Source organism: Artibeus jamaicensis, unplaced genomic scaffold, assembly GCF_021234435.1.
Source record: "Artibeus jamaicensis isolate MK-2021 breed Jamaican fruit bat unplaced genomic scaffold, CSHL_Jam_final contig_410, whole genome shotgun sequence".
In the NCBI taxonomy this organism is placed as follows: Eukaryota; Metazoa; Chordata; class Mammalia; order Chiroptera; family Phyllostomidae; genus Artibeus; species Artibeus jamaicensis.
The window spans coordinates 4,115,946-4,134,927 of NW_026521820.1; the positions used below are offsets into that span (position 1 = coordinate 4,115,946).

Sequence of the window (18,982 nt, forward strand, 5' to 3'; positions counted from 1 at the left end):
AAATGAAGGAATGGTTTCTCCAAAGTTACAGTATTAGGAGAATTGAAGCAAGGTCAAAAATCACAATATGCCCTAGGGTTCAGTTCACTCAGGTGGGATAGTCTGAGCTTTGGAAATAGGATTTGGGGAAAGGTATTTGAGGCATAACTGTTATGGGTGAATGTTCATGACATAGTCTTATAAGTCAGCCAGGCAACTGCTCTGCTAGCTGCCTGCTGAGCAGCCCAGCACCAACCAAGGAATCATACTCAGTAACTGCGCTATTTACTCAGTTTTTACTGAATACAAGTTCACTCAAAGTAGAACACTAATATACATTAATATCCTACTCACACTATAACAATCTAAGAGAAATAATAACACACAGAGCAATCAATGGAGGATAACAAACCTGAGTCCCAGAGTCTCAGTCTGCAGGTCCAAGAGACAGCATAGTAGGCAAAGGAGTTGTCAATGTCTTGCAAGGAAGGCTCTTCAGAGCCAGGTGAGCAGCAGGGCAGAGCCTACAGCGCTGATGCCAAGGGAGATCAGCGTGGCATGGAGCAGTACTGTGGTGTGTGGAGCTTGGCTATCTCAGCCAGTGATCTGGAACCTGTCTTATACCTTGAAAGTGGAGTACTCCACCCATCTTGGTCTTTTCGGTTAAATGTCTTGGCACCCCTGATGCCAAGTGTGGAATTTGCCCAGGAGCATATTTATGGGTGGTCCCCCTCTGTGGATGTGGCTATTCTGACCATGTGTGTAGATATCCTAAGTATTCCTCCTGCCAGATTTGTTTACTCTGACTTAGGTAATTTTCCTCTTGAACCAAAGTGTCATGGCTGACTGGCAGCCATTTTAGTTGACATAAGTGACTCCACTTTGTTTTATATACTTTATACTATCTTAATCAGACCCATGCCATTTTATTGGCACACACTCCACATTACCATACGTAGTTCCTAGGCCCCCGCGACTAATAAATGCTTACCTTAAACCCCATGAAAAGCACCTCCTCACTGTCTTTGAAGAAGTCCAATGTCTCACCATGATTAAGGTCCCTTTTAAACCCAATTTTTTTAAAAATATTTTCTTTATTTTTCGAGAGAGGGGAAGGGAAGGAGAAAGAGTGGGAGAGAAACATCAATGTGTGGTTGCATCTCATGCATCCCCTGCCGGGAACTGGCCTGCAACCCAGGCATGTGCCCTGACTGGGAATCGAACCGCGATACTCTGGTTCGCAGGCCCGCGCGCAATCCACTGAGCTACGCCGGCCAGGGCTAAAACAATTTTTTGTGTCTCCCTTAAACCCAGTTTTCTCTTTGTAAAACAGCTACTATATTTATGCCACTTAATCTTCATAAGAACACTGGGATGGAAATTATCCTTATTCTATAGATGAGGAATGGGGTGAAGTGATTTTTCCAAGGTAAAAACATGAAGGTGAGCTCAGACTATAAAGTCAGATTCCACGTGTAGGATTTTTTCTATGGCACAGTAAGTATCAGTGTCAATAAAAACTGCACTCCAGTCTCCTACTAAATTGGTATTATTTTTTTAAAAGCCTGATTTGTGGAAACATAAATACCCCAATATTAAAATGATACAAGAGAGAAAGGTTATTAACACATAAAATTTATTCTTAGTGTAATTGTATAACTCATATTTATATAGCTAGATATGGTTGGTGGTGATTCAGAGATCTGATCAGATTACTGGGGAGGAGTAGGAAGGAACCATAGCAGAAGGCAATGGTAAACAGTATAGGATGGTACTGACTGAGAAGCTGAATGCCTCCAGAGTGCATGGAATTATGGGCTAGAAGATTTGAAATAAAAGAGGTCTAGCTGTCTAGCTTGGAGGTTCTCGGACTAGCTTGGCTTCTTGGGCTCACTTGCTGGATCTCTTCTTCCTCAAGAATGCCTGGATGGTCATGCTGCAGCTGCCTGCATTTCCCAATGCACAGTATTTTGAATAGGAAGGAACTACAGGCAAAGCCCAGGATTGGGCTGGCCTGGCAGAGGGTGGCAGGTTTATTCTTTGGGTATTCTAGAGGGAATAGGCTGTGATGCAGAAGACCACCATTCTTCCAAAATTGTGTAGCTTTTTGTATCTTATGTTTTAGTTTGTAAACTAACACTGTAGAAATAAGATCAATAAAACAAATGGGGGGGGGTGCTAGGAGAATTCAGGTGTTAAAGAGTTTAAACTGAATTGATAGGCTTAAATGATTAAAGCTGAACCTAAAGAGTTAAAGAGTTTAGCTTTAATTGATAAGCCTAAGTGACTAATAATGTGGAAAGCTGTTAATTCCAAAATTGTGAAGCTTTTGAATAAACACTCCTTCCCTCTATCACCAAACCTTTGCCTCTGTCTTGTGACCATTCAAGACCTGGCAGGTTCATGAGATTCAGGCAGATGGAAGAATATTCACAGTCATTGGAATATCTGACATGCCTTTATTCAAGGGTGGGTGATTCACACATGTTGCAAGCTGTGTGTCTCCGGCATGTCTCTGCATGTCACCTGCTCCCCAGCATGGCATGCTGAATGTCTCTCATCACCCAGTGTGGCACCCAGCAGGGAGCCCCTGCCCCCTTAAATACTAGACTATAGACAAAGTCAGCACGGTGCCAACAAAATTATGCAGCAGAGCATCACACAACACATGTGAGCTCACTCAAGGCTATGGGAACACTTTATCAGACCCAGTCTCATGGCTATAAGAACACTACTTATCAGGCCCATTTTTAAGGTCATGGGAAACTGCTTCCCTTAGTTGCCCAGACACCTAGGTGAGGAAGTCGGACTGCCTCTGTTTACCCTATACTCTGGAATTTTGCTTCAAGAGTGGTGGTGGACAGCAGGACCCCAACTGCTGTTCAGTAACAGCAATGGCAACTCTGGTGGAATCCTAACTGTCTAGTGCTGGTTGCCCCAAGAGTGGAACTGTGGATTTCCCAGACTCTGGGAGTTTCTCTGCACGCCCACTTGAGGTGTGGGCCCTCTAAACACACCTGGCTGGTGAAAAGGAAATGCGTCTTGGAAAAGGCCTTGAAATGAGGTCCAGGTGAGGACTACTTTGAGAAAGCCATTGTCTGAGAACCACGGTTTGTGAAATTGTTTGGCAAAAGGTTTGCTTATGAGTATTTGCAGGGTAAATGGAGTCATCCTTACCCAGGTGTCTGGGTAACTAAAATAAGCAGTGTTCCCATAGCCTTGGGATGGGGTCTGATAAACTCTATTCCCATAACCTTGAGTAGGCCCTCATGCGCAGAATCATGCTGTGTTATACAATGTTTTGGCACCCTGCCAGCTTTGTGTGCTTTTAGTATATGAGGGACTTGGGGCTTCTCACTGTGTGACACTTGGCTTACACAAGCATGGATAGCTCCACCCTTGAATAAAGGTATGTCTGGCATTCTACAGTTCTATGCATTTTCTTCATCTGCCTGAATCCCAAATGAACCTGCTTGGCTTTGACAGGCTGAAAGAATTTAGTAAGTCTTCCTGAAAGAATTCAGTAAGTTTGCTACTCTTTGGAATAATGGGGTCATGGATACCAGTTTTATTTACATGTTCTCAGGTTTCTTGGATTTTTCGGGTTATAGTTTTTGGCCTATACACCCAGGCCAATAAGGGCAGTTCTGTGCTATCTCCTAGAGGGAGCCCACTGGGTAGGATATTGGCAGACTGGGTATATACTGCTATTATCCAATTTTCAAGGAGGTATTAATTAATTATTATAATACTGTGTGGCCTATGCATGTTTTGAATTGTGAGGAAAGGTGGCCCATGCATAGCTCCCTAAGTTATTGTGTCATCATGCAATTGAAACAGTATTTCCAACAGTTAGATGGAATGAAATCCATTATGTCAATGCATTTATGTTGCATAACAGGGTTTTGCCAGTGACAGAGAATTGCTCGGTTGTACAGAAAAGGAAGGAGACCCCAAAACCTCTTCCCAATAGTAAAACATAGGAAGAAAGGGAGAATGAGGAGATAAACCTTATCAATGTTCTGCACCCAGGGGACACAGGGTGGATGGTAGAAGGAACTTTCTCACTACCACCCCCTTCACAAGCTGCCCCTGAAGTGGAGACCACAGAGCCAATGGCTCCACCCCTGTATGATGAGGGATGGGTCTCCCCCTCAAAGACCAGTCAGGGCAGCCAGTTTGGCCAGGGAGCATCCATATCTAGAGCAAGGCAATTTCCTTTGAGGCAATATGCTATAGATGGAGTAAATCAACATGGCCAGCCTGCTGGCTACTATTGAACCCATACTCCATTCTCCACTTAAGACTTACTGAATTGAAAAAATTCTAATCCCTCAAATAGAGATGATCCTCAGAGAATGGCAGATCTTATCGCCTCGATTTTTGCCACTTATTATCCAAACTGTGCAAATACACAGGCCTTCTTAAATATCCTGTTAAATGCAAATGAGAGACAACTGGTTATAAATAGGGCTAATGAAGAGACCCAGCATCTCCACCAAGAGAATCCTGATGGGACCCCCAACACCGCTGGTGCAATCCCTTTGACAGAGCCAAACTGAAACTCAAATTATGGGGGTACTTCCTGGAACATTACAGAAAGTGTATACTGGAAGGACTTAAAAAAGGGGTCCCTAAACAAAAAATATGATACTGGCTGTTCAACAAAGACCAGATGAGGCCCCTTCTGAATTTTTAGAGAGGATCTAACTGGCATATAGGAAACATAGCAATGCTGATCCACAGGCACAGAGAATGTGCGAATGGTAATAAACATGACTTTTATTGGGCAAAGTGCTGCGTTATTTGAAGGAAACTCCAGAGGTGGTGACTTGAGAATGAATCCCTCTCAGCTGGTAGACGTAGCCTCTAAAGTTTACAATTCTTAGAAAGCAAGGAAGGTAAAGTAGGCCATAGTATTCTTAGAAACAAAGTGGTGAGGCCAAAGGAGGAAGGAAGTAGGACCCCAAATAAAGGAGGAGAGGTCCTTAGCTGCCAATCAATGTGCCTATTGCAAGAAGGGGGATCACTGGAGAAAGGAATGCTCAAAACTTAAAAAAAAAGTGGGGGGCGCAAATAGAAAAGATTAGGTTTGAATTTTCTACAATTTTCTATAAATGGAATCATACAGTATTACTCTCTTCACTTATTTGGTCAGAAAAATATTTTTGAGATTTTTTCTTGTCATCATATAAGTTGCATAAAGAAATATGGGACAGCCCTGGCTGGTGTAGCTCAGTGGATTGAGCACAGGTCTGCAAACTAGAAGATTGAGGTTCAATTCCCAGTCAGGGCATGTGCCTGGGTTGCAGGCCAGTTCCCAGTAGGGAACACACTAGAGGCAACCATACATTGATGTTTCTCTCCCTCTCTCCTTCCCCTCTAAAGATAAATAAAATCTTAAAATTTTTATTAAAAAATATGGGACAATTCAGTAAGCCAGAACAAGTAAAATAGAGAAACTAGATATATTGTTAATTGGCCCAGCAGTTTACAGCCATCTAGTAAATTGCAAAATCCTATCCTCCCTAATTGTTTAGTTTTCTTCCCAACTGGAGGATAAATAGCTTAAATCACCCAGGGAAATAGATAGCTGAGATCCAATTAGTGCCATTCATACTAACTACAACCAAAGACAGATGAAAGACCTGGAAGACTCAAGGCCCTGAAAGGCAGCTAACCAAAAAATGGACTGGTCCCTATGATGTCCTGTTGACAACACATCTTCCCTAAAGCTGATGGGATTCTCACCTTTTAGACCTCTGGGCCATTTCTGCCCAAGCCATTAGGACAAAAAAGGAAACCAGTTTTAAAGTGGAGCCCACTGACTGCCCCATACTTCACCAAACCAACCACTTAGATCAACCAAATTGCCAAGTATTAGGAGGTGGTGATGCAGATGGGCTTCTTAAGTGAATTCTATATTGTTTAAACTATCACTCAAGTAATGAAATCATAGGCTTATGCCCTATGAAAATAGAAGGAAGAACACACATGTTAATTCATGCAACAACCCACAAATCAGTCTCTGAGTTTGCAAGGCTGTCTTTTGGGAATACATCCAGTTGCAAGGCCTTTGCTGGCATGATATTTAACAGTGGCAATTTGACACATCCTTCTTGCTTGTAAATTGAACATCTTTGATAATATCACAAACTAGCTTCAAATTCCAAATGAAAACAAACTTTGAAGACAGCTTCACTAGTCCAATGTCCACCACCGAGCATTGTGCTTTTCCTTGAACCACAATGTTTATTCTTAGGATTGCCCTTATTGTCATTAAAGGGACTTCATTAAGTCTAATTTTAATTTTTGCCTGTTTTCATAAATACAAGAGCAACAATTGATTACATATGACTTTTAAGTCTTCTTTGCTGGAACTTACACAAGGAACTTTTATGTTGACTCTTCAGCCTGCCCTTTAGGGCACAGAAACTGAGCTACACACCTGCCATCTGGCCTTGCCTGTAGCACCTGCTTCTCTCAAGTCCTTTAGGTTTCCACTGTGCCTTTAATATTCCTTCTAGCCATCTTTCAGGAAAGCAACATTCATTCCTTTCCTGGAGAGACTGCCATGAACTACACAACCAACCAAGGTGCCAGGTTTTTTGTGTGTGTGGATTTTCACTAGCTTCAAAAGTCAATCCCAATTTCTCCAGGCTTTCTGGTAACAGCCAGAGTCCAGGCATGCCTCCTTTAGGCATGACATTCCAGTCAAATTTTGGTTGACAAAACCATCATTATCAATTGGTCTTACTGGTTTTGTGCAAAGAAACCTATGTCATCACTCACTTCTTCAGAATGCCAAATTCTGGAGGGATCAGGTAGGTAGGAAAATACAAAGCATGAAGGAAAATCTCTGTCCTAATGTTCACGAAGATTGCATCTCCATGCCTTATACTTTCTATTGCTAAAACCATATAATTTCTTTCCAAAACTTTCACAAACTTCTACAACCTTCTATATATCTGTTACAAACCTTCTTACCCATTCAGATTTACTAAAATTACATTTCTATGCCTTATGCTTTCTCTTGTTCACTTTACCACATAGTGTGAAGTTTTAACTCTTCTTGGGAATCCTCAATTTCCTTTCAGAGCACAAACAGCACAATTTCAAGAAAAGGCAGAGTTCCAAAAGGGTGACTAGAACTAGCTTTGGAATCTTGTCTCATTTCCCACTGGTCCTACTAACCAATTACACAGGTGAACTTTCCTTTGTCCTACATAGCCCAAAGTCTCACCAACAGAGGCAGTCTTTCACCCAGCAGTGCATCCACTCACCTCCTGGCAGAGACTTGCCCTCTCACTCCCAGCAGACATACTCATCAGCATTTCATGGCCCCTCACTTTAATGGTAGAAATAGCCTCTTTCCCCCCAGTGCATCCATTGGTCTCCTGGCAGAGGTGTGCCTTCTCACTGCCCAATCGCTGGCAGAGCCATGCTTTCTTGTGTCAGGCTGGTATATTCATCAGCCCTACATGACCTTCTCTTGATCCCACATAGAAAAGGTATTCTCCCCAATGGGTTACAGGTGACCTCTCAGGTCTTACTGGCCAAAAAGCAGAGACAGAGGATTCCTGATGTACCCAAAACAGCAAAGTTCAAACCACATCCTCATAAGATCAGAAAACAAGCAATTAAAAAATAACCACATCTAAGATCTGAGGTTTCCTTTCCTCAAGGTTTCCTCAAGGTTAAAACTTTCACAACCTCTTATACCCTTTACAACTTTCCAAAGACCTTCTGCAACATTCACAGACTTTCTATATACTTTACTCCTTCAGATTTAACCACAGTCCATTTTTAATCCTTGTTCTTTTCCACACTGGAAAGGACCATATTCAGACTCAGTATCTGGCGGCTAAATGTCCCTAGCTTTTCAAGCACATGCACAAAGTAACAGAGACATTGTCACCCTGTGTTGGGGTTCACTTTTCTTTTCCACAAGAAAAATTTCAAGGCACTTTATGGAGTGCAGGTCCAGCTTTTCCTTTACCGTGGGCATTTATCTTCCTCTAAAAGTCCCTAGATTTGCAAATACATCCTGCAACTTTCTGAAGTTTAGACCTTGAAAACACCCTATCATGCAATGACCTGAATGCCTGGAAATATACAGTCTCATGCCACTCCCAAACCATAGGCAATATAGTTCCAACTCCATGAAAGTTTTGCAATCTATGGAACCATAGATGGGCCATCTTTCCCCATAGACCAAAGCATACATGGAATGCAAACAGTGGAATTTCAAGCAAACAGTGTTGCAGTAAATATTTGATTCCTACTTACTCATTGGAGAATGGCTGTTCCTATTCCAGTCCACTGCATTCTATCTATATACCTCCCCCTAGGAGATAACACAGAATATTTTCTGTCAGATTGGAGGTACCACAGGCCCAATACAATGAACAGGAAAATCCAGGCAAACTGGGAACACACAAATAAAACTTGAATCCACAATTCCATCTCACAAACAAACTTTGGTGTCTCATCTACTGCTGACCCATGCTGTGGATGATAGCCCTCAAACTCTGAAACTCTATCCAGTTCAAGCCTCATGGTCTTTCTGGGGACCCATGTGTGGGACAAGAGGGGTTAAATAGGGGCCTCTGGCTAGTGGCCTCCCAAGGCTTGGTTGGCCCTCACCCTATCCTAGATTTTATTTCTTTCCCAGACTATTGTTCAAGTACAGTTTTCTGGTTTTTACTCCCATTCAAACCCACCTCCCCAGTGCTCCCCACCTCCCTCCCATTCCCACCCTCCTTAGTTGTTGCCCATGTGTCCTTTATACTAGTTCCTGTAAATCCTCCCCCTTTCCCCCCCTGAAATTCCTTTCCCTCTCACCTCTGGTCACTGTCCCCTTGTCCTCTATTTCAGTGTCTTTGTTTTTATTTTGCTTGCTTGTTTGTTTTGTTGTTTAGCTTCCTGTTAAAGGTGAGATCATATAGCATTTGTCTTTCAACACCTGGCTTATTTCACTCAGCATAATACTTTCCAGTTTCATCCATGCTGTTGTAAGGGGTAGGAGCTCCTTTCTCTCTGCTGCATAGAATTCCATTGTGTATATGTACCATAATTTTTTGATCCATTCATTTACTGACAGGCACCTAGCGTGCTTCTAGCTTTTGGCTATTGTAAATTGTGCTGCTATGAACATTGGTGTGCATAGGTTCTTTTGGATTGGTGTTTTAGGGTTCTTAGGATATAATCCCAGCAGTAGAATTGCTGGATCAAAAGGCAGGTCCACTTTTAGGTTTTTTTATTTTTAGAAAATTCTATACTGTTTTCTGCAGTGGTTGTACCAGTCTGCAATCCCACCAACAATGGATTAGGGTCCCCTCTCCTTCACACCCTCTCCAACACTTGTTTGTTGCTTTGTTTATGATGGCCATTCTGACCTGTGTAGAGTGGTATCTCATTGTGGTTTTAATTTGTATGTCTCTGATAGCTAGTGATATCGAGCATCTTTTCATGTGTCCCTGGATCTTCTGTATGTCCTCCTTGGAGAAATGTCTGTTGAAGTCCTTTGCCCACTTTTTAATTGGGTTGCTTGTCTTCTTAGAGTGGAGTCACGTAAGTTCTTTGTTAGTTCTCTGTAAGTTTTGGAGATTAAACCCTTGTCTGAGGTATCATTGGCAAATATGTTTTCCCATACAGTTGGATCTCTTTTTAATTTAATACTGTTTTCTTTAGCCATGCAGAAGCTTTTTATTTTGATGAGATCCCATTTGTTTATTCTTTCCTTTACATTCCTTGCTCTAGGGGACATATCAGTAAAGAAGTTGCTGCGTGAAATATCTGAGATTTTCTTGCCGATGTTCTCCTCTAGGACTTTAATGGTGTCATGGCTTATATTTAAGTCTTTTATCCACCTTGAATTTATTTTGGTGTATGGTGTAAGTTGGTGCTCAAGTTTCATTTTTTTGCACGTAGCTGTCCAGTTCTCCCAACACCATTTGCTGAAGAGGCTATATTTACTCCATTTTATGCTGCTGCTCCCTTTATCAAATATTAATTGGTCATAGAGAATTGGGTTTATTTCTGGGTTCTCTATTCTGTTCCATTGGTCCATGTGTCCGTTCTTATGCCAGTACCAGACTGTTATGATTATAGTGGCCTTGTAATACAGTTTGATATCAGATATTATGATCCATCCTACCTTGCTCTTTCTTCTCCCATCCAAGTACTAACCAGGTCCAACCCTGTTTAGCTTCCGAGATCAGACAAGATCAGGCGCGTTCAGGGTGGTATGGCTGTAGACATCTTTTTTCTTAAAATTGCTGCAGTTATTCAGGGTCATTTATAGTTCCATACAAATTTTTGAAGTCTGTGTTCTCTATCTGTGAAATATGGCATTGGTACTTTAATAGAAATTGCATTGAATCTATAAATTGCTTTGGGTAGTATGGACATTTAGATTATGTTAATTCTTTCAATTTATGAACACAATATATGTTTTCATTTGTATGTGTCTTCCTCAATTTCTTTCTTCAGTGTCGTATAGTTTTCTGTGTACAGGTCTTTTACCTCCTTGGTTAGGTTTATTCCTAAGTATTTTATTTTTCTTATTACTATATCAAATGGGATATTTCCCCTGATTTCTGCTTCCAATGTTTCATCGTTGGTGCACAAATATGCCTTTGATTTCTGAATATTAACTTTGTATCTGGCTGTTTTGCCAAATTCATTTAATAGGTTGAGCAGTTATGTGGTGGTGTTTATAGGATTTTCCATTTACACTATCATGTCATCTGCAAACAATGACAGTTTTGTTTCCTTATTCCAATTTGGGTGCCTTTTATTTCCTTTTCTTGTTTGATTGCTGTGGCTAAGATTTCCAATATTATGTTGAATAAAAGCAGTGAAAGTGGACCTCCTTGTCTTATTTCTGGTCATAGTGGGAAATATTTTAGTTTTTGCCAATTGAGTATGATGTTGGGTCTAGGTCTTTTGTATATGGTCTTAGTATATCGAGAGGTTCTCCTTCTATTCCCACATCGCTAAGTGTTTTTTTTTTTATCATAAATGGGTTTTGTAACTTATCAAATGCTTTTTCTGCATATATTGATATGATCCTGTGATTTTTGTCTTTTTTTTTGTATGTGCGATATATTACATTTATTGATTTGCGAATATTGTACCATCCTTGCATCCCTGGGATGAATCCTACTTGGTCATAGTGTATGATCTTTTTAATGTATTGTTGGATGCAGTTTGCCAATATTTTGTTGAGGATTTTAGGATCCGTGTTCATCAGTGATATTGGCTTGAAGTTTACTTTCTTTGTTATGTATTTGTCTGTTATTGGGATTGGGATGATGCTGCCTTCATAAGAAGAGTTTGGGAGTCTTCCATCTTCTTAGATTTTTTAAAATAGTCTGTGAAGGATAGGGGTTAGCTCTTCCTTAAATGTTTTATAAAATTCTTCTGTGAAACCACCCATTCCAGGGCTTTATGTATCAGGAGTTTTTTTTTTTTATTACTGCTTTAAATTGTCACCTGTTATTGGTCTGTTCAGGCTTTCTGCTTCTTCTGCATTGAGTTTTGGAAGATTATATTTTTCTAGAAATTTGTCCACTTCACCTTGGTTTTCAAATTTCTTGGCATACAGTTCTTCATAGTAATTTCTTACAGTCTTTTGTATTTCTGTGGTATGAGTTGAAATCTCTCCTCTTTCATTTCTGATTGTGTTTATTTGGGTCCTCTCTCCTTTTTTCTTTGTGAGTCTGCTTAAAGGCTTGTCAATTTTGTTTATCGTTCCAAAGAACCAGCTCCTAGATTTATTGATCCTTAGAATTGTGCTTTTAGTCTCTATGTTATTTAATTCTGCTCTGATCTTGGTTATTTCCTTCCTTCTACTTGTTCTGGGCTGTCTTTGTTGTTGTTCCTCAAGTTCTTGTGGGCATAGGGTTAGGTTGTCTGTTTGAAATGTTTCTTTTTTAGATAGGTCTGTATTGCTATGAACTTCCCTCTCAGGACTACCTTTTGCTGTGTTTCATGAGTTTTGGGTTGTGAGTTCATTTTCATTTGTTTCCAGAAACTTTTTGATTTCTTCCCTAATTTCATTCTTGACCCATTTGTTATTTAATAGCATAGTATTCAATCTCCATGCTTTTTAGTGTTTGGGGTTTTTTTCTTTTGGTTTGGTTTCCAGTTTTAGTTTCTTGTGGTTGGAGAAAATTCTTGGTATGATTTCAATTTTGTTGAATTTGTTGAGGCTCGTTTTGTGTCCTATCATGTGGTCTATCTTTGAAAATGTTGCATATGATTGTGGAAAGCTTTCTTGGGATGAAAGGCTCTCTCTCTGTGTATATATGTATATTTTAATTAAGCCATTTTTTTAAAGATTTTTTATTTATTTCTTTAGAGGGGAAGGGAAGGAGAGAGGGAGAGAAGCAGGGAACTGGCCTGCAACCCAGACATGTGCCCTGACTGGGAATCAAACCGCGATCGTGTGGTTTGCAGGCCCGTGCTCAATCCACTGAGCTACACCAGCCAGGTAATTAAGCCATTTGATCTAGGAAATTTTTTAATGCTGCAATATCTTTGTTGATATTTAGTTTGGAAGATGTATTCATTTTGACAGTGGGTTGTTAAAGTCCCCTACTATATTTGTGTTGCTGCTAATATCTTTCTTGAAGTCTCCCCAGATTTTCCTTATGTATTTGAGTGCTCCTATGTTGGTGCATATATATTTACAATGTTTATGTCTTCTTGGTGGATTCTTCCCTTGAGTATTATGAAGTGACCTTCTGGTTCTCTTTTTATGGTTCTTTTTTGAAGTCTATTTCATTTGGTCAGTATTGCTACTTTTTTCCCCTGTCCATTTGCTTGCAATATTTTTTCCAACCCTTCACTCTCAGCCTGTGTTGGTAATTTGTTCTGAGGTGGGTCTCTCACAGGCAGCATATGTGTGGGCCATGAGTTCTCCATTCAGCTATACTATGTCTTTTGATTGGAGCATTTGATCCATTTACATTTAAGGTTATTATTGATAGGTACTTATTCATTCCCATTTTACTTCCTTCAGAGTTGTGTTCCTCTCTCTCTCTTACTCTGCTTTTTCCTTTTTCTAAAGCAGAACCTTTAGCATCTCTAACAGAGCTGGTTTGGAACAGGTGTACTGTCTTAGACTTCTTTCGTCTAGGAATCTACTTATTTGGCTTTCCAGTTTAATTGAGAGCCTTTCTGGATAGAGTAGCATTCATTGCAGGTCTTTGTTTTTCATTACTTGGAATACTCCTTGTCATTCTCTCTGGCTTGGAGTGTTTCCATTGAGAATTCAGCTGCTAGTTTTATCAGGGCTCCTGTGTATGTTACTTGCTGTTTTTCCCTTGCTGCCCTTAAGATTCTCTGATTATCTTGGAATTTTGCCATTTTAATGATGATTGTCTTTAAGTGGGCCATTTTAGGTTCCTCTTGATTGGGATTCTCTGTGTTTTCTGGATTTGTGTGACCTTTTCTCTCATCAAATTAGAAAAGTTTTCCATTGTTACTTTTCGAATAGGTTTTCTATCTCTTGCTCTTCTTCTTGTCCTTCTGGTATCCCTATTATAAGGATATTATTCTGTTTCATGTTGTTCTGCAGCTCCCTGAAAACCTTTTCATTCTTTCTGAGTCTTTTTCTTTTTCTGCACTTTTGGGTTTTTGTTTTTTTTTTTGCCTTGTCCTCCAGCTGCCTGATCCAATCCTCTGTTTCATCTAGCCTGCTTTTGATACTTTCTACTGTGTTCTTCAATTCAGAAATTATATTCTTCATTTCCTCCTGGCCCTTGTTCATACTTTCTATTTCCTTTTTCATGTTGAAATAACTTCCAGTGAGATCATCATAGTTTCCCTGTAGTTTTTGGTAATTCTCTGTGAGCTCATTGAGCTTCCTTATAATCATTGCTTTGAAGTCAATATCTGATAGTCGACTGGCCTCTATATAATTTAGGAGTCTTTCTGAGGCTTCCTCCTTTCCTTTTGTTTGTGATTTTTTTTCATTGTCTTCTCATTGTTTGAGAGACTCTTCTTGTTAGCCTCTGCTTCTTAAATTGATCTCTTTTGACTCCCTGAGTTTTGGTATGAACTTCTAGATCTTTGATGTTCAGTAGTGCAGCCTCCTTTATCTCCTGAACTTTCTGCTCTTGGGCTCTCATTTATGTTTGCTCTCTAGATCTTCAGGTTTTGATGGTTGTTGGGACTTTTTTGGTGGATCCTTTCCTCCAGCTGGTTAACTGAGGATCACTCTGCCTGCCACATCTTGTATGCTGTTGTGCAGGTTTTGTCAAAGGTGGTTCTTCTGTCTCTTCAAGGTTTTGAGGCTTCTGTCTTACTATTGTTCAGTAGTTTTGGGTAATTTCTTTACTGCTTAGTTGTAATTTCAGATTGGTCCTGGGTGGAGGTTAGTATGGCTTCCACTCACTCCTTCACCATCTTTCTTTTTTATCTATTGGTGGTTGCTTTGTTGGTGGTTTCTCCCTTCCAGCAGGTATGCTGGTGTTCATAGCTCCCACCTACTCTTCTATGTGATCAGTTGGAGGGGGAAGGCAAAATGGACTATGCAGTGAAGGGCATTCTGTGGGATTTAAAGTACCAGCCCATAGAGAAGAGATAGGAGATCCTTTGGGTAAGTATAGTGTTAACCATGATATTTCACCCAACTGGCCACTTTTTAGAATGGGTGGGAAAAAGACAAGAGTATTGTTAGAGGGGGGAAGGATTGTGATTCAATCTAGAAAACAGTGAGCTTGTGGGAGGTTAGATTATGAGACATAGTTGGATTAAGGGATAGAAGTTAGGCATAGTGTGAGAGAGAGTAGAGGTAACCACAACAGTAATAAAGTTCCAGAAGACAGTGAAATGGGCTCAGATCCTGAGTGGTGGGGTGCTGTGTAGTATTTGCAATTGTATGCAACAATTATTTACAATAATACTGGAACAAAAATTATATGACAGAATCTATATGATCTGAATAACAAGAATAGACCTGGCTGGTGTAGCTCAGTGGATTGAGCGCAGGCTTGCAAACCAGACAATTGTGGTTCGATTCCCAGTCAGGGCACATAACAGGTTGCAGGCCGGTTCCCTGCAGTCCAGTTCCCAGCAGGGGATGCACGAAGGCAACCATACATTGATGTTTCTCTCCCTCTCTCCTTCCCTTCCTTTCTACAGATAAATAAATAAAATCTTTAAAAAAAGAATATGCAAAAAAAATAGGAAGTACATAACCTACAGTAGTGTGCTATTGGAATACAAGTGAAGTGAAAGAAGGAAAATTTAAAATACGCTATGAAAGAGACAACAAGGAAAACAAGTCAAACAATGCAATTAACAAACAAAAGGAATAAAATGAAACAGAAAAAGAGAAATAAAAAAATGCTAATAAAGTGAAAGAAGTAAAATTATGAAATAATAATAATTATACAAATAAAGAATAACAAGCAAGTTCTATGGAGTAGCAAAGTGAAATTTCTCTCTCTTTCTCAATTGTTGGAATTGACCTTGTGATCCCTCTTTGGGTCTGACTCTGGTCCTTTCACAGCTCCAGGTCTTACTGTCTCACTTGGGGAAAAATAAAAGAAAAAAAAATTTAGAATGTAAAGCCACCTGTTGACCTTAAACCAGCCAAGCAAGTTCTGCTGGTCTTCCTGGCTTCAGCAGACTGAGGGTGTTGGGTTTCACTTTTCTCCCTTCCTACGGTTTTAGGACCAGGTCTGGGCAACACTTTTCACAGTTGCCCAGCCTCCAACCCAGTTCCTCAGTTTGCTGCCCTGGCCCCAGTGCCCTTCTGTGCCAGGCCTATGCCTTCAGTCCAACAGTTGTGCTATCCTTGAGGTACACCAATTAAGTGCAACTCATGCATCACCTTCTCACTCATTTCTGTCCTAGGTGGTAGGTACTCTCAAAGTCTATTCAGGGTCCTTCTTATAGTCCAGAAAAATAAGGTAATTATGCTTCTTGTCCCTCATACCTTTCCTCCCTATTCCTCCCTTCCCCCTCCACACTGAAATCTCTCCATGTGATGTCCATTTTTCTGATTCTGTTCCTGTTCTAGTTGTTTGCTTAGTTTTTGTTTTCATTGTTTTTCTTTTTTTTCAGGTTTATTTGTTGATAGTTGTGAGTTTGTTTTCATTTTACTGTTCATATTTTTTATTTTTTCTTGGATAAGCCCCTTTAATATTTCATATACTAAGGACTTGGTGATGATGAACTCCTTTAACTTGACCTTATCTGAGAAGCACATAATCTGCCTTTCCATTCTAAATGAAAGCTTTGCTGGATAGAGTAATCCTGGATATAGGTCCTTGCCTTTCATGACTTGGAATACTTCTTTCCAGCCCCTTCTTGCCTGTAAGGTTTCTTTTGAGAAATCAGCTGATAGCTTCATATGCACTCCTTTGTAGGTAACTTTCTCCTTTCCTCTTGTTTCTTTTAGGATTCTCTCTATATTTAATCTTGGGCAACTTAATGATGATGTGCCTTGATGTGTTCTTCTTTGGGTTCAACTTCTTTGGGACTCTATGGCCTTCCTGGAATTCTATATCTGTCACCATATTGGGGAAGTTTTCCTTCATTATTTATTCAAATAAGTTTTTAATTTCTTGCTCTTGTTCTCCTCCTTTTGGCACCCCTATAATTCAGATATTGGAATGTTTAAAGTTGTCCCAGAGGTTCCTAAGCCTCTTTTCAGTTTTTCAAGTTCTTGTTTCTTCATTCTGTTCCAGTTGGATGATTATTTCTTCCTTTTGTTCCAAATCATTGATTTGAGTCCTGGTTTCCTTCCTGTCACTTTTGGTCCCCTGAATATTTACTTCACTTCACTTTGGGTATCTTTCATTTTGTGACCAACCTCAATGAGTTCTATGAGCGCTTTGATTACCAGGGCTTTGAACTCTCCATCAGATAGGTTGGCTATCTTTTCATCACTTAGCTCTCTTTGTGGAGTTTTGCTCTGTTCTTTCATTTGGGTCATATTTCTCTGTCTTGGTGCATTTATTAACTTGAACTTATTAACTTGCTGCATTGTAGTGCTTGCTGTCTGTGGGGTTGGGGCCAGAGAGGGCACAATGCAGCTCATATGTTCAGCTCTAGCCCACCATCTAACAAATCCTCATGTGAGACTGGGAGTTTTCCCACTGAGGCAATCCTCACCATAGTCTACAGACAGATCTAAGTCTTAGTTTCCTGTTCAGTCAACCCCACCTGAACGGTCCTTTGCTTCACTGCAGCATCTCTCACATGGCCCTGCCTCACCATGGTTTCTCTCTTTTTTGTTTTCATTGTTTGGTTGGTCTGGTTGATTGTTTCTTTAATTCCTTGGTTGTTGGACTTTCATGCAGTTTGATTTTTTGGCACTTCTGGTTATTTATTGATTTTTTTAAATTTATTGAGTTATTTTTCAAGTACAGTTTTCTTTTGTCAATTTCTCCCATCCCAACCCTCCCTCCGCCCCATCTCCCCACCTCCCTCCCATTCCCCCCTCCCCACAACCTCATCCCTGTGTCTTTCATACTTGTTCTTCAAAATCCCTCCTCGTTTTTCCCCTTAAATTCCCTTCCCTCTCCCCTCTGATCGCTGCCCACTTGTTCTCTATTTTAGTGTCTTTGTTTTTATTCTATTTGCTTGTTATTTTGTTATTTAGCTTCCTGTTAAAGGTGAGATCATATGGTATTTGTCCTTCAATGCCTGGCCTATTTCACTCAGCATAATGCTTTCCAGTTCCATCCATGTTGTTGCAAAGGGTAGTAGCTCCTTCTTTCTCTCTGCTGCATAGAATTCCATTGTGTATATGTACCACAATTTTTGGATCCATTCATTTACTGACGGGCACCTAGGTTGCTTCCAACTCTTGGCTATTGTAAATTGTGCTGCTATGAACATTGTGGTGCAAAGGTTCTTTGAAATTGATATTTTAGGATTCTTGGGATATAATCCTAGCAGTGGAGAGCTGAGTCAAAAGGCAGGTCGATTTTTATTTTTCTGAGAAAATTCCATACTGTTCTCCATAATGGTTGTACCAGTCTGCACTCCCACCAACAGTGAACTAAGGACCCCTTTTCCCCACAACCTCTCCAACATTTGTTGTTTGTTGTTTTGTTTATGATAGCCATCCTGACTGGTGTAAAGTGGTATCTCATTGTGGTTTTAATTTGCATCTCTCTGATAGCTAACGATATTGAGCACCTCTTCATGTGTCTCTGGATATTCTGCATGTCCTCCTTGGAGAAGTGTCTGTTCAAGTCCTTTTCCCATTTTTTAATTGGGTTCGATGTCTTCCTAGAGTGGAGTCTTGTAAGTTCTTTGTATATTTTGGAGATTAAACCTTTGTCTGAGGTATCATTGGCAAATATGTTTTCCCATACAGTTGGTTGTCTTTTTAATTTAATACTGTTTTCTTTAGCCATGCAGAAGCTTTTTATTTTGATGAGATTCCATTTGTTTATTCTTTCCTTTACATTCCTTGCTCTAGGGGACATATCAGTAAAGAAGTTGCTGCGTGAAATATCTGAGATTTTCTTGCCAATGTTCTCCTCTAGGACTTTAATGGTGTCATGGCTTATATTTAAGTCTTTTATCCACCTTGAATTTATTTTGGTGTATGGTGTAAGTTGGTGCTCAAGTTTCATTTTTTTGCACGTAGCTGTCCAGTTCTCCCAACACCATTTGTTGAAGAGGCTATCTTTACTCCATTTGATGTTACTGCCCCCTTTGTCAAATATTAATTGAGTATAGAGATTTGGGTTGATTTCTGGGCTCTCTGTTCTGTTCCATTGGTCTATATGCCTGTTTTTATGCCAGTACCAGGCTGTTTTGATTACAGTGGCTTTGTAATACAGTTTGATATCAGGTATTGTGATCCCTCCTACTTTGTTTTTCTTTCTCAAAAGAGCAGTTGCTATTCAGGCTCGTTTATGGCTCCATATAAATTTTTGAAGTGTTTGTTCTATGTCTGTGAAATATGCCATTGGTACTTTAATAGGTATTGCATTAAATCTGTATATTGCTTTGGGTAGTATGG

General features: G+C 40.1%; 1 pseudogene; it reads left to right on the forward strand.

Annotated features, from left to right (window-relative positions):
• The window catches only part of LOC119041628 (tubulin alpha-1A chain-like), a 178,464-nt pseudogene that overhangs the window by 106,246 nt on the left and 53,236 nt on the right, over nt 1-18,982 (forward strand).